At 36.9% G+C, this 13568-nt stretch overlaps 1 pseudogene; it reads right to left on the reverse strand.

Annotated features, from left to right (window-relative positions):
- Nucleotides 1-3040: 3040 nt before the first annotated feature.
- On the reverse strand, nucleotides 3041-12813 carry LOC107915171 (MDIS1-interacting receptor like kinase 2-like; annotated as a pseudogene).
- Nucleotides 12814-13568: the final 755 nt, after the last annotated feature.

The raw sequence follows: 13568 nt of genomic DNA on the forward strand, positions 1-13568 counted from the left end.
TTCTACTGCTTGGTCTCTACTTTGCGTGTTCTTTCATCTTGCAGGGAGTCAGAGGGCAGGTGAGGGAGTTGGTGGCGTGGCGAGGAGGCGCAGGCGTGACAAACGGCGAGACCAGCAAGTTACGGCGCTAGACTAGGCTAGGGTTTCAGAAAATTGAAACCCTAGTTTAAAATTTGGGTTTGATTTTGGTATTGGGCCTGGTTGGGCTTGGATTATGTTGTTTGGGTTAGGCTAGTGAATTTGGGCTGTAAAAAATTAGGTTTTGGGCCGGGCAAAAATGGGCTTGTACAGTTATATTCGTTTTTACTCGATGCATAAGAAATAATTAGAATAGAAACGATGTTCTTTAATTAGGGGATTTGAGAAATCGTGTCCTAACTTACGAGGTACGAGTTTTTCCTTGAACCAAGATAATCAAACATCCTTTTAAAATTCAAGACACATAGGACTTAGGTAATAATCAAATGGCGATTATTCTTGTTTTCGAGGATTTGAGACATCATGCCATAACTTACGGGGCATGATCTTTTCTTCTCGATTAACTTGAAATAAGAAGGCATTTTCCATAAAACTTAATTTAGTAAGCGATATTTTAATCAAATAAAATCATGAAAAGAGGGGATCGTATTTTAAATTCTCTTCGAATTCTTAATTTTCGATGCTAAGACATCAAGTAATCAACTAGGTGCCAATTTTGGGCGTTATGAGTGTGTTAATCCTTCCTCATACGTAACCGACTCCCAAACCCACTTCTTGAATTTTGTAGACCGAAAATTATAGTTTTAATAAATTTAACCTTTTTTTTAAAATAATTAAGTTTTAAGGTGATCTGATCACACCTAATTAAAAAATATTGGTGACAACTCCGTCTTCGTTTTTAAAATAAAAGGTCAAGCTCCAAAAAAGGGTTTTGACAATAGGTTTAGGGGAAGTTATTTTGCATAATACATTTTTTTTTTATTTTTTGGAGAAGTACTTCAACACACAGGTGTTGAGTTTAGTATAAATTTATAATTATTTAATTTTCTCTTAATTGCAAAAAGGACAAAGAAAAAGAAAGTAATACAGCAAGTCTGATCTAGGAACTCAACACCTATGAGTGTAGAATCTTGCTTTATTTATTTAAATGAAACTCGACACTCATTAATATAGAGTTCTACTTTGCTTATTTAAATGGAACTCTACCCATGTGTGTAGATTTCTGTTTTATTTATTTAATTGGACCTTGACTCCTATTGATGTCAATGAGTTTCGATTTATTTATTTAAATAAGCCTCGACTTCCATTGATGTCGAATTTAGCTTAATATTTTAACTTTTTTTTCTCTTCTTTTCTTTCTTATTATATATATACACACTAGTTTTTTATCTCATGTAATGCACTGGTTGTTCCTGTGTTTTGTCATAGGCTGCTCTTGATCATAGGCTGCTCTTGATTGATCTGGGTAATCATTTTCAACAGAGGGGAGAAAGGCTGCTCAGGTTTTTCTCTGTTTTGCTAAGTCATAACTCCTTTAAGGGCCTTGTCAAAAGTGAATGGTTGTCATCAGAATCATTTTCGGATACAATTAATCACTTTACAAATCTGATGGAAGATTGGAATAGGGAGACATTTGGGAGTATAACAGCTAGGAAGCGAAGAATCATGGCACCTTACTGCCCTAGAAGGGAGATTGATGACTGAACTAGAGGAAGTCTTGGATCAGGAGGAGCTAACGTGGCTTTTAAATGGGGACAGAAATACCAAATACTTCCATAGTCATACGTGGGCTCATCGTAGTCAGAATCGGATTCAAGCTTTGAGGATTAATAATGAGTGGTATTATGAGGAGGAATAACTAAAGGACTGATGATTTCCTTCTTCAAAATGTTCTATTATACGAAGGCTATAGTCCCAAGTAATTTTCGTATTCATGGAAAATTTCCTTCCATTGACCAGTTCGATCTTGATTTGCTATCCATTGATGCTGCTTTTGATGAAGTGGGGCGAGCCTTGTTTGATATGACACCCTTGAAAGCTTTGGGAATAGATGGATTAAATGCTCAATATTTTCAGACACAAATGGGATTTACTTGGGCCTTGTCTTGTTGGCATGGTTTGGAAGGTGTTGGAGGTTACATGGACCCTTTCTTCATTATAACCGAGTAAATGGTCGTTCAGATTAAGTTGAATTTGTATAATAATTTTTACAGTTTTTTTCTTATTTTTTAGTAATTTTATATTTTTTATAATTTCAAAAATAATAATATAATTTTTTATAATGTATTTTATAAAATTTTATTTTTATTTTTTTATATTTTTAGAATTTTTCCTGAATATCGGGATTTTTTTTATTTTAAGTGAACAATAAATTTAGATAAATGATTGTCTTTATACAATTGGTCCAGGTTCATTCCAAATGTATGTTTCTCTCATAATTTTATATATTTTTCTAATTGGAAAGAATAGTAATTTATTTTTTTTAAAAATAAGTTGCATATTTAAAATATAATTCTGGATTCATTGTGCACTTTGAAATTAAAAAAAATCCTAAAATTCAAGAGAAGTTATAAAATAAAAAATAAAATTTTATAAAAAATATTTTATTTTTAAATATATATTTTATTTTTTAAATTATAAAAAATAAATTACTAAAAATCTTAAAATGAATTTAGACAAATGGTTGTCCAAGTTTAAATGATTCGAGACAATCATTTGTCCAGGTTTATTATGCATTAAAATAAAAATAAAAAACGTAAATTTCTTATTTTTAAAAAAATTTTGAAATAAATATTTTTTTCTTAATTTTAGGACACATGTCAACATTCTATTGGTTGTCAACCAAAAATTAAATAGTGTTGGTTAGGCATCAAAATATAAACTTGACTTATGATTTCCGAGTTTAGATACTAGGTATGTCCAAAAAAAAAGTTCAAATAGTAAATAAATACAAATTATCAAGTTCATATAATTCTATATATATTTATCCAAAAAAGTTAAGAAAAGCTTTAATTTTCTTTTTAAATAAGCAAAAGCATTATTATTACTTATTTTGAAAGGCTAAAGCAATTTTATTTTATTTTTCATTACCATTTTTGAAATTGAACTCACATATTCAAACATCAACAAAACAAAAAACCATCAATGAGAAAGGACTTAACTAACCCCTAGCCAATAGGCTAAACCCCATACACCCATTACCTAAAGCCCTTCATCAGAGGTTACACCATAAGCATCAGCGGAAAAGAAAAGAACATAAACAAGATGGAGCAGTAACATATGTAAACAAGCTAAGAAAAAAGATATGGGCTATTCGTGCCAATTGGTGCTCCTTGAATCCAAGAGAACGAAAGGTGCTGAAAATCAGTTTGCAATTGCCGACAATCAGCAATCACTAAACCGAATAAAGCCAGGATAAAGCCTCCCGAACAATTCTATAGCCTCAGCCATGCCAGCCTCAAAAGCACTGGTCAAATGGAATAAAGGAAATTCTATTGAATAAAGGATTAAAACATTAAATATTATACAGGAAATTGAAATGGAATACAAACAGTAACTTAACAAACACGATAAAATATGATACAGAATTTAACAAAACAGTAAGTATTATACCTAAAACGGGAATTGAGTTCTAGCAGTAACTTAACATACATGAAAAGTACTCAACAACTTCAATGCTTTCTTCTATTCCAAGTAGTGAAACTAGGAAAATACTTGCTATCCTGCTACAGACCCGAGTCAGAGGAAATCTTGATTGTCTGATTAAGCATCTCATTCACAACAAAGGCTTTATATTATTGGAAGGCCAAAGATTTTCAAATCGAAGCTGAGAAATAAAAGATAACTGAAAGAAGAAGAAGAAAAGAGTAGATATAAAGAATATATACATACCTTACTTGGGAATATGACCCAAATTGTAGCACCTTACTCAGCCATTGCAAGTTACATGACCCAACAGTTCTCCCAATTTTACGGTCGAGAAAGGACTTGACAATGGAAGGGATTGACGAGAAAGGGCTTGAGCAACTTGTTTCATGGTTGGCCGATATTGGGGATTGCCATTCAAGCATGCAAATGCTATCTTTATAGTAGAGACTACGCCCTCTGCAGCTTCAATTTCTGGTGGTGAGAGACGTTGATCTATCACATCTTTAAGTAAAACATGTTGGTCATTTGACATAAATGGCAATGCCGATGCCGATGCAGATGATGACAAATATGAAAGAAGATCGCCGGGATGCGTCCCCATGAGAACTTCTATCGTTAGCACCCCAAAACTGTAGACATCACATTTCTCATCTACTCGCATTGTATAAGCCAACTCTACATTAAATGAAAGACTAATCAGAACTGTATCTATAACATGATGAAAGGCTTTTCTAGCAAAAAAAAAAAAAGATTTTAATTTATACCTGGAGCTATATACCCGTAGGTGCCCGCAAGTGAAGTCCAATTGGAGGAGTCAGGCTTTAAAATCCTAGCAGTGCCGAAATCAGAGACACGAGCTTCATAGTCCAAATCCAAGAGAACATTGTTGCTGGAAATGTCTCGATGAACTATAGGTTGTGAATGCTCATGGTGCATATAAGACAAAGCATTAGCCAATCCTTTAACAACATTTAGCCTCTTCTTCCAATCCAATTCCTTTGCTTGTTCATTGTTGCTTAAGACCATTCTCAAGCTTCCCCTTAAATCAGAAAAGAATGCTTTGGGTGTGAACAAAAACCATACATCTGTACAATGTTACGATGCCTTAATTCTAATAAAGCAATAATCTCGCTTTCAAAGGCTTTCAAGTTGTTAATGAGTATGCTGTCTTCAGACTGGTGAAGTTTCTTCACAGCAACCACTTGGCCAGTTGGTAATGCAGCTTTATAAACACTTCCGTATCCTCCTGAACCAATGCAATAGTCAGAGCTGAAATCTTCAGTGGCTTCAATGATGCTGTCATGGAGTATTCTTCCATTAAATCCCAATATAGTGAAAATATCACCATCTTGTTCCTCCATTGGCTCGGATTTTTTTGTTGGTGTTTTCTTGCAAAAAGTAAGGAAACTTGTAACCAATATAAACAACAAAAACAATAGACCACCAAACAGTGGAAGCACAAATAAAATGATCAGTTTGGTGCTTTTTTTGTGACCATGGTTGTGTTGGGTATGGGTCCCACTATGTGGGAAACCCATATTTTCTGGCACAAATGTTTTGCCTTTCTTTTCTTTTGGTTTTGTCAAAAGCCAATTTTTTGGCTTATTAACGGGAGTGGGCAGAAATTTTTCTGCAGAGAGCTAAAGAAAAAATAGAGAGAAAGAGAATAGAAGAAAAATCAGATTTTCAAGCTTGGTGCAGCAGTGATCAACTCTTCGATCGAAGGTCCATCCGTGGTTCGATTGAGCTGATTTTTGGACAGCAGCTAGGTGATAAGGTGTTCTTGACTTTGTACGGTCGGATTTTTCATCCGAGTCTTGTAGCGTCGGAAATACCCATTTTTCAGCAGCTACGTTTTTGGTGATGTTCTCTCATTTTTCTCTCTTTTGCTAAAGATTACATGTTGTTAGCCTTGTCGGAGTTGAATGCTTGTTGTAGGCTTGATATTGTGATCTTGTAGTTGAACATTTGATGATAGTGGAGCTCTTTATCGGACTCTAAAGTCCCGTGGTTTTTACCCTTAATTTAGAGGGGTTTTCCACGTAAAAATATTGGTGTCTCTATTTATTTTTGTTGTGGTTGCATTAGTTGATTTGTGGTTGATTAAGGTTGCTAGAGAACATATCTTGTGCTATTGTGCTTGCCATAATTTTTACAGGAGTTATAAGGAGAGAAAGAACACCGGTTGTGCTTTCGCTTTGTTTCGGTTGTTCGATTTCTTCCCAACAAACTGGTATCAGAGCTTGGTTATTGTGTCAGATAATTATGGAAATTAATACGAGCAAGATGATTATGTTGAATGGCACAAATTATCAACTTTGGCGGAATAAAATGAAGGACTTGTTGTTTGTGAAGGCTTTGCATCTTCCGGTCTTTACTACTCAAAAACCCGATTCTAAAAGTGATGAAGAATGGGAATTTGAGCATCAACAAGTGTGTGGCTTTATTCGGCAATTTGTTGAAGAAAATGTTTACAATCACATTGATCAGGAGACACATGCTCGAACATTGTGGGAGAAGCTTGAAAGCTTGTATGCTTCGAGGTCGGGCAATAACAAGTTATTTTTGCTGAAGAAAATGATGGCGCTGAAATATAAAGAAGGAATGTCTATAGCTGACCATGTTAGTGAATTTCAGAGTATGATGAATCAGTTGCTTGGTATGGGTGTCAAATTTGATGACGAGATTTTAGGACTTTGGTTGCTTGCTACTCTACCAGACCCTTGGGAGACCTTTCGAGTCTCACTCATTAATTCTGCCCCACAGGGTATTATTACTTTGGATTTGGCTAAGAGTGGTGTGTTGAATGAAGAGGTTAGAAGAAGATCTCAGGGTTCTACATCACAGTCCGAGGTGTTAGTTATCGAGAACAGGGGGAGAAACAGAGACAAAGATGGAAAGGGTAGAGATAAAAGCCGAAGCAAGTCAAGATCGAGATACAAGAATCTTGAGTGTCATCATTGTGGTAAGAAAGGTCATATCAAGAAATATTGCTTCAAGTGGAAGAAAGAGAACAAAAGTGGTGGTGATAAACACGACCGGAATGACGATGAAAAATCCGAGCGTGTTGCTACTGTTACTCGTGAAGATTTGTTAGTTATTTGTGATCAGAATTTGGTCAACCTAGCATGCGACGAGACTAGTTGGGTGATTGATACTGGTGCATCACTTCATGTCACGTCGAGGAAGGAATTCTTCACATCTTATACTCCTGGTGATTTTGGGGTATTGAAGATGGGTAATGATGGTTTGGTTTCGGTTATTGGTATGGGAGATGTTAGCTTGGTAAGTAACAATGGAACAAAGTTAACTCTCAAGGATGTCAGACATGCACCGGATGTCCGTTTGAATTTGATTTCTGCAGGAAAGCTTGATGATGAGGGATTTTGTAACACCTTCAGTGAAGGGCAGTGGAAGCTGACTAAAGGCTCCTTGGTTGTGGCTCGAGGAAAGAAGAGCTCAAATTTGTACTTGATGCAAGCTTTGACTTCTTGAGAGACGGTGAATGTGACACTGAATGACAACTCAACTGAGTTGTGGCATAAACGACTCAGTCACATGAGTGAGAAGGGGCTTAACTGTTTAGCGAAGAAGAATCAACTTTCAGGTTTAAAGAATGCTACACTGAAGAATTGTGCTCATTGTCTAGCAGGAAAGCAGAAAAGAGTTTCATTTAGAAGCCATCCTCCTCATAGGAAATCAGAGTTGCTAGAGTTGGTCCATTCAGATGTTTGTGGTCCGATAAAAGTAAGATCACATGGTGGTGCACTTTACTTTGTGACTTTCATTGATGATTGTTCAAGAAAGCTATGGGTTTACACTTTGAAGTCTAAAAATCAAGTCTTTGAGGTGTTTAAACAGTTTCAAGCATCAGTTGAAAGGGAAACTGGGAAGAAGTTGAAGTGCATTCGTACTGATAATGGTGGCGAGTACACAGGGTCGTTTCATGAGTATTGTCTGCGACAGGGAATCAGACATCAGAGAACACCACCAAAGACTCCACAGTTAAATGGGTTAGCTGAAAGAATGAACCGAACATTGATTGAGAGAGTCAGATGTTTGTTGTCAGATGCAAAGTTACCAAGATCGTTTTGGGCTGAAGCTTTGAATACAGTGACACATGTGATAAATCTGTCTCTTAGTGTTCCTTTGAAAGGTGATGTGCCAGATAGAGTTTGGTTTGGTAAAGACGTGTCATATGATCACCTACGTGTGTTCGGTTGTAAAGCATTTGTTCATGTTCCAAAGGATGAAAGATCCAAGTTGGATGCCAAGGCTCGACAATGCATTTTTATTGGTTATGGTCTAGATGGTGAGTTTGGTTATAGACTCTATGATCCAGTTCAGAAGAAACTCGTGAGAAGCAGAGATGTTGTCTTCATTGAGGATCAGACCATTGATGACATTGATAAGACGGAGAAAGTGGATTCACAAGGTAGTGGTGACTTGATCGATGTGAATCCGGTTCCCCTAGACTCTTCACCAGATCCTATCCAGGATGTTGTGCATGGTGATGTTAGTGGTGACCATCAGACTATAGGTGACTTTGATACTCCCATGGATGATGTTGTGAATGATCAACAACAAGCACCTATAGCTCCACCAGCAGTTCCACTTCGAAGGTCTTCCAGAGATCGACGATCTTCTGTCTGGTATTCTCCTGATGAATATGTTCTTTTGACTGACGGGGGAGAACCTGAATGTTATGAAGAGGCTATGGAGAGTGAATGCAAAGATCAGTGGGTTGAAGCGATGAAAGACGAACTTCAATCCTTGCATGAGAACCATACTTTTGAATTGGTGAAACTGCCTAAGGGCAAAAGAGCTTTGAAGAATCGGTGGGTTTACAGGTTGAAGCAAGAAGAGAAGTCTTCATCTCCACGATACAAAGCTAGATTGGTCGTCAAGGGTTATACTCAGAAAAAGGGGGTTGATTTTGAAGAAATATTTTCTCCGGTTGTGAAGATGTCCTCTATCAGAACTATACTGAGTTTGGCAGCTTGTTATGACCTAGAGGTTGAACAAATGGATGTGAAAACTGCTTTTCTTCATGGTGACTTGGAAGAAGAGCTTTACATGGAGCAGCCAGAGGGTTTTGTTGCACAAGGGAAAGAGGACTATGTGTGCAGATTGAAGAAGAGCTTGTATGGTTTGAAGCAAGCTCCAAGGCAATGGTACAAGAAGTTTGAGTCTGTTATGGGGGAGCAAGGCTACAAGAAGACTACTTCTGATCATTGTGTGTTTGTTAAGAGATTCTCTGGTGATGATTTTATTATTCTTCTGCTCTATGTTGATGATATGCTTATTGTTGGTCAGAATGCTTCTAGAATTGAGAAGTTGAAACAAGAGTTGAGTAAATCCTTTGCAATGAAGGATTTGGGGCCAGCAAAGCAAATTCTTGGCATAAGACTGACACGTGATAGAAAGGCCAAGAAATTATGGTTATCACAAGAGAGGTACATTGAGAAAGTACTTCAAAGGTTTAGTATGGACAAAGCTAAAGCGGTGAATACTCCCTTTGCTATGCACTTTAGATTGAGTGTTAAGCATAGTCCTTCCACAGAAAAGGAGAAGGAAGAGATGCAGAAAATTCCTTACTCTTCAGCCGTGGGTAGTTTGATATACGCAATGGTTTGCACGAGACCAGACTTGGCTTATGCCGTTGGTACAGTTAGTCGGTTTCTTTCTAATCCAGGCAGAGAGCATTGGAATGCAGTGAAGTGGATTATGAGATATCTTCGTGGCACTTCCAACATGAAACTTTGTTTCGGCAATGAGAAACCTGTTCTTGTTGGGTATACAGATTCAGACATGGCCGGAGACATTGACTCGAGGAGATCTACTTCAGGTTACTTAATCACTTATGCAGGGGGAGCTGTGGCATGGCAATCGAGACTGCAAAAGTGTGTTGCATTGTCCACCACCGAATCAGAGTTCATTGCAGCAACCGAAGCGTGTAAGGAGATGCTTTGGATGAAGAAGTTTGTGCATGAGCTTGGTTTTACTCAGGAGAAGTATGTCCTGTACTGTGATAGCCAGAGTGCTATTCATCTTGGTAAGAACTCAACTTTTCATGCTAGATCTAAGCATATTGATGTGAGGTACCATTGGATACGAGATGTTCTTGAAGCTAAGCTGTTAGAGCTTGAGAAGATACACACTAATGATAATGGTGCTGATATGTTGACGAAGGCCTTACCAAGAGGAAAGTTTGAAGCATGTTGTTTGACCTCCGGCATGGAGGCATTACCCACATAGTTGGAGGGGGAGATTTGTTGGGTATGGGTCCCACTATGTGGGAAACCCATATTTTCTGGCACAAATGTTTTGCCTTCCTTTTCTTTTGGTTTTGTCAAAAGCCAATTTTTTGGCTTATTAACGGGAGTGGGCAGAAATTTTTCTGCAGAGAGCTAAAGAAAAAATAGAGAGAAAGAGAATAGAAGAAAAATCAGATTTTCAAGCTTGGTGCAGCAGTGATCAACTCTTCGATCGAAGGTCCATCCGTGGTTCGATTGAGCTGATTTTTGGACAGCAGCTAGGTGATAAGGTGTTCTTGACTTTGTACGGTCGGATTTTTCATCCGAGTCTTGTAGCGTCGGAAATACCCATTTTTCAGCAGCTACGTTTTTGGTGATGTTCTCTCATTTTTCTCTCTTTTGCTAAAGATTACATGTTGTTAGCCTTGTCGGAGTTGAATGCTTGTTGTAGGCTTGATATTGTGATCTTGTAGTTGAACATTTGATGATAGTGGAGCTCTTTATCGGACTCTAAAGTCCCGTGGTTTTTACCCTTAATTTAGAGGGGTTTTCCACGTAAAAATATTGGTGTCTCTATTTATTTTTGTTGTGGTTGCATTAGTTGATTTGTGGTTGATTAAGGTTGCTAGAGAACATATCTTGTGCTATTGTGCTTGCCATAATTTTTACAGGAGTTATAAGGAGAGAAAGAACACCGGTTGTGCTTTCGCTTTGTTTCAGTTGTTCGGTTTCTTCCCAACAGGTTGTCTCGAGAGGGAAGAACGCAAGGCATTAGTCCAGTGGCGTTACCACATAGGCCTTTATTGTTCCTTAAGGCATTGAATGATGCCTCGTGAAATGCCTTAAGGTCTGGAATAGGGCCTTCTAATTGATTGTGAGATATATTCACAAATCTTAACCCATGTAAATCATTGAAAGCTTTTGGGATGGAACCATTGAGCATATTGTGAGAAAGGTTCAACATTTCCAAGGACTGTAACTTTCCGAACTGTTGTGGGATATTTCCACAAAATGAATTCTGACTCAAATCTAGACTTTGAAGAGCATCGATGTAGCTTATTGAAGATGGAATGCTCTCTCCGAGATTGTTCTTTCTCAAATAATGAATAACTTCGAGCAATTTCCAAGATCATCAGGAATAGGCCCTCTTAAATTGTTTGAAGCCACGTTAAGTTGTTCTAGATTTGAAAGAAGTCCAATCTCTGAAGGAATTCTGCCTGAAATTTCGTTACCACTTAGCAAAAGGCGGGTCATCATTTTCAATGCTCCCAGTTCCATGGGAATCTCATCGACTAGATGATTCGAAGAAAGATCAAGTTCTTGTAACTGGGTTGCATGTCCCAATTCGAATGGAATCTTTCCAGAAATGTTATTGTTGGAGACCCGTAGGCTTGTTAGATTATGACATTGCCCCCAATTTGGAGAAAGTTCGCCATAAAAATTGTTGTTGCTTAATGAAGCATAATTCAAATGTGGATATATACCAAAAACTTCTGATATATTTCCTGTCAAATGGTTTCCATCCACCCTAACTCTGATTAAGCTTTTGCAGTTTCTCAAACTTGATGGGATAGGACCTGACAAATTGTTGTTGATCACTGCAAGTCGAGTGAGTACTCCACCGAGGCATAAATTTTCTGGTAATGGACCAGTGAGATGGTTGTCTGATAATTGGAGATCAGTAAAATTATTGTATATTGGAGGAATGGGGCCTGACAAACTATTTTCACCTAGGAAAAGTCCTGATAAGCTGCTCAAGTTTCCTATGGAAGTAGGGATTTGTCCAGAGAATGTGTTACTAGACAGATCCAATTCACTGAGAGATTTAAGCATCCCTACCTCTTTAGGTATCAATCCAAAAAACATATTGTGAGAAAGGCTCAGAGTAGTTAAGTTGGTCAAGTTTCCCATGGAAGTAGGGATTGGACCAGAGATTGAGTTAGCAGCCAAAAGCAAAAAGTTGAGAGATTTAAGCATTTCTATCTCTCGAGGTATTGAACCAGAAATGGCATTTGTATCAAGCATGACACTAAATAACTTAGTCAAGTTTCCTATGGACTTAGGGATGACGCCACTGAGATTATTTTTCGAGAACTGGATCGTGAAAAGTGATTTGAGCCCTCCAATTTCATTGGGAATAGAACCAGAAAGATGATTATTATACAAGAAAAGATACACCAAGTTACTTAAGTTTCCTATAGATGCCGGTATAGGACCAGTTAAGCTGTTTCCTGACAAGTCCAACATATAAAGTGACCTCAACGTTCCAACTTGTTTAGGTATAAAACCATTGAGTCGGTTGCTATTAAGGTCAAGCCTGTATAAATTATGCAATCTTCCTATAGAGGCAGAGATTGGACCACTTAGATAGTTACCATAGAAATAGATATTAGAAACTGTACTCAGATTTCCTATTTCTTGTGGAATGGGACCACTAATCTTATTTACTATTAAGGAGATCAATTGAAGACTTCTCAACAAGCAAATTTCAGAAGGGATATGTCCTGAGAAGTAATTGTATGACAAGTCAAGGAAAATGAGTTTGGAAAGATTTCCAATGTGCGAAGGAATGGGCCCATACAATGAGTTGTTTCGAAGGTGAAGCCTAATCAAGTTAGGCAAGGAAAGGAAGTTGAGATGGTGAAGTGTACCTCTCAATCTCAAATCACACTCTGCAAGGCTTAGATTGGTGACGCTTCCGGCATTGTTGCAAGTGATTCCAACCCAATTGCAATGGCTACTTCCGACCCACAAAGAAGAGAGCAAAGTTTGTGTGGTGTTATCGAGGCTAGCTTTCCATTTTAAAAGAGTTTCAGCTTCCATGGAAGTTATGGAGGATGACGAAGAGCAAGCATGGAAAAATACAAAGATGAGAAAGAAGATGAGTTTGAATGGTACTAAGAAAGAAGCCATGGTATTGATAGTTGAAATTAAGGATTTTGTGTTGTTAATTGTAATAAAAGGCATTGGTTATTTATAACAGAAGATTGGTGCTGTTTCAATCACTATGAATCTTCGACATCAAGTGGAAAAAAATTGCAAGTTGTAGATATGACATGAAGGGATCTTTCACAATCTGTATTAATTATATCGTTCAAGACCCGCTGTTTGGATAGAGACTTAAGTCAAGCCTGTCCCTTACAAATTTTAACGATGGGGATACGCAATAAAGTCAATTTACTGGAGTTCCAATAATACAATTACTTGATTACCTAATAAAAATAAAATTGATTTTTTTATGTTTATTTTCAATTTAATTATATTTTAAATTTTAATTTAATATGTTTTTTAAAGGGAAAATGTTTTTTTATTGATTTTAAGCTTACATTTATTTGTTTAATCAAAAAATAAATTTTATTTTTAAATTTTTTATTATCTATTAAAAATGGAGTAAATTATCCTTATAGCCACTTTAAAATTAGGTCATTCCTATTTTGATCATCCAAAATTTTTTTTTGTTAATTTGGTCACTGTTAAAGAAATCAATCAAACTGATCACTCAAACATTAAGCCCATCTTTATTTTTTTCCTTTCTTTCTATTGGGCTTAAACTCGAATTAAGCAACAAATAAGAATGAATGGAGAAAATTGGATGTAAATATTTACGTGGAAAAACTCATCTAGAGAGGATAAAAAACCACAAGTAAAGAAAACTTTACTAAAATGGCAAATAACTGAAGAAGA

Source organism: Gossypium hirsutum, chromosome D10, assembly GCF_007990345.1.
Source record: "Gossypium hirsutum isolate 1008001.06 chromosome D10, Gossypium_hirsutum_v2.1, whole genome shotgun sequence".
Taxonomy (NCBI): domain Eukaryota; kingdom Viridiplantae; phylum Streptophyta; class Magnoliopsida; order Malvales; family Malvaceae; genus Gossypium; species Gossypium hirsutum.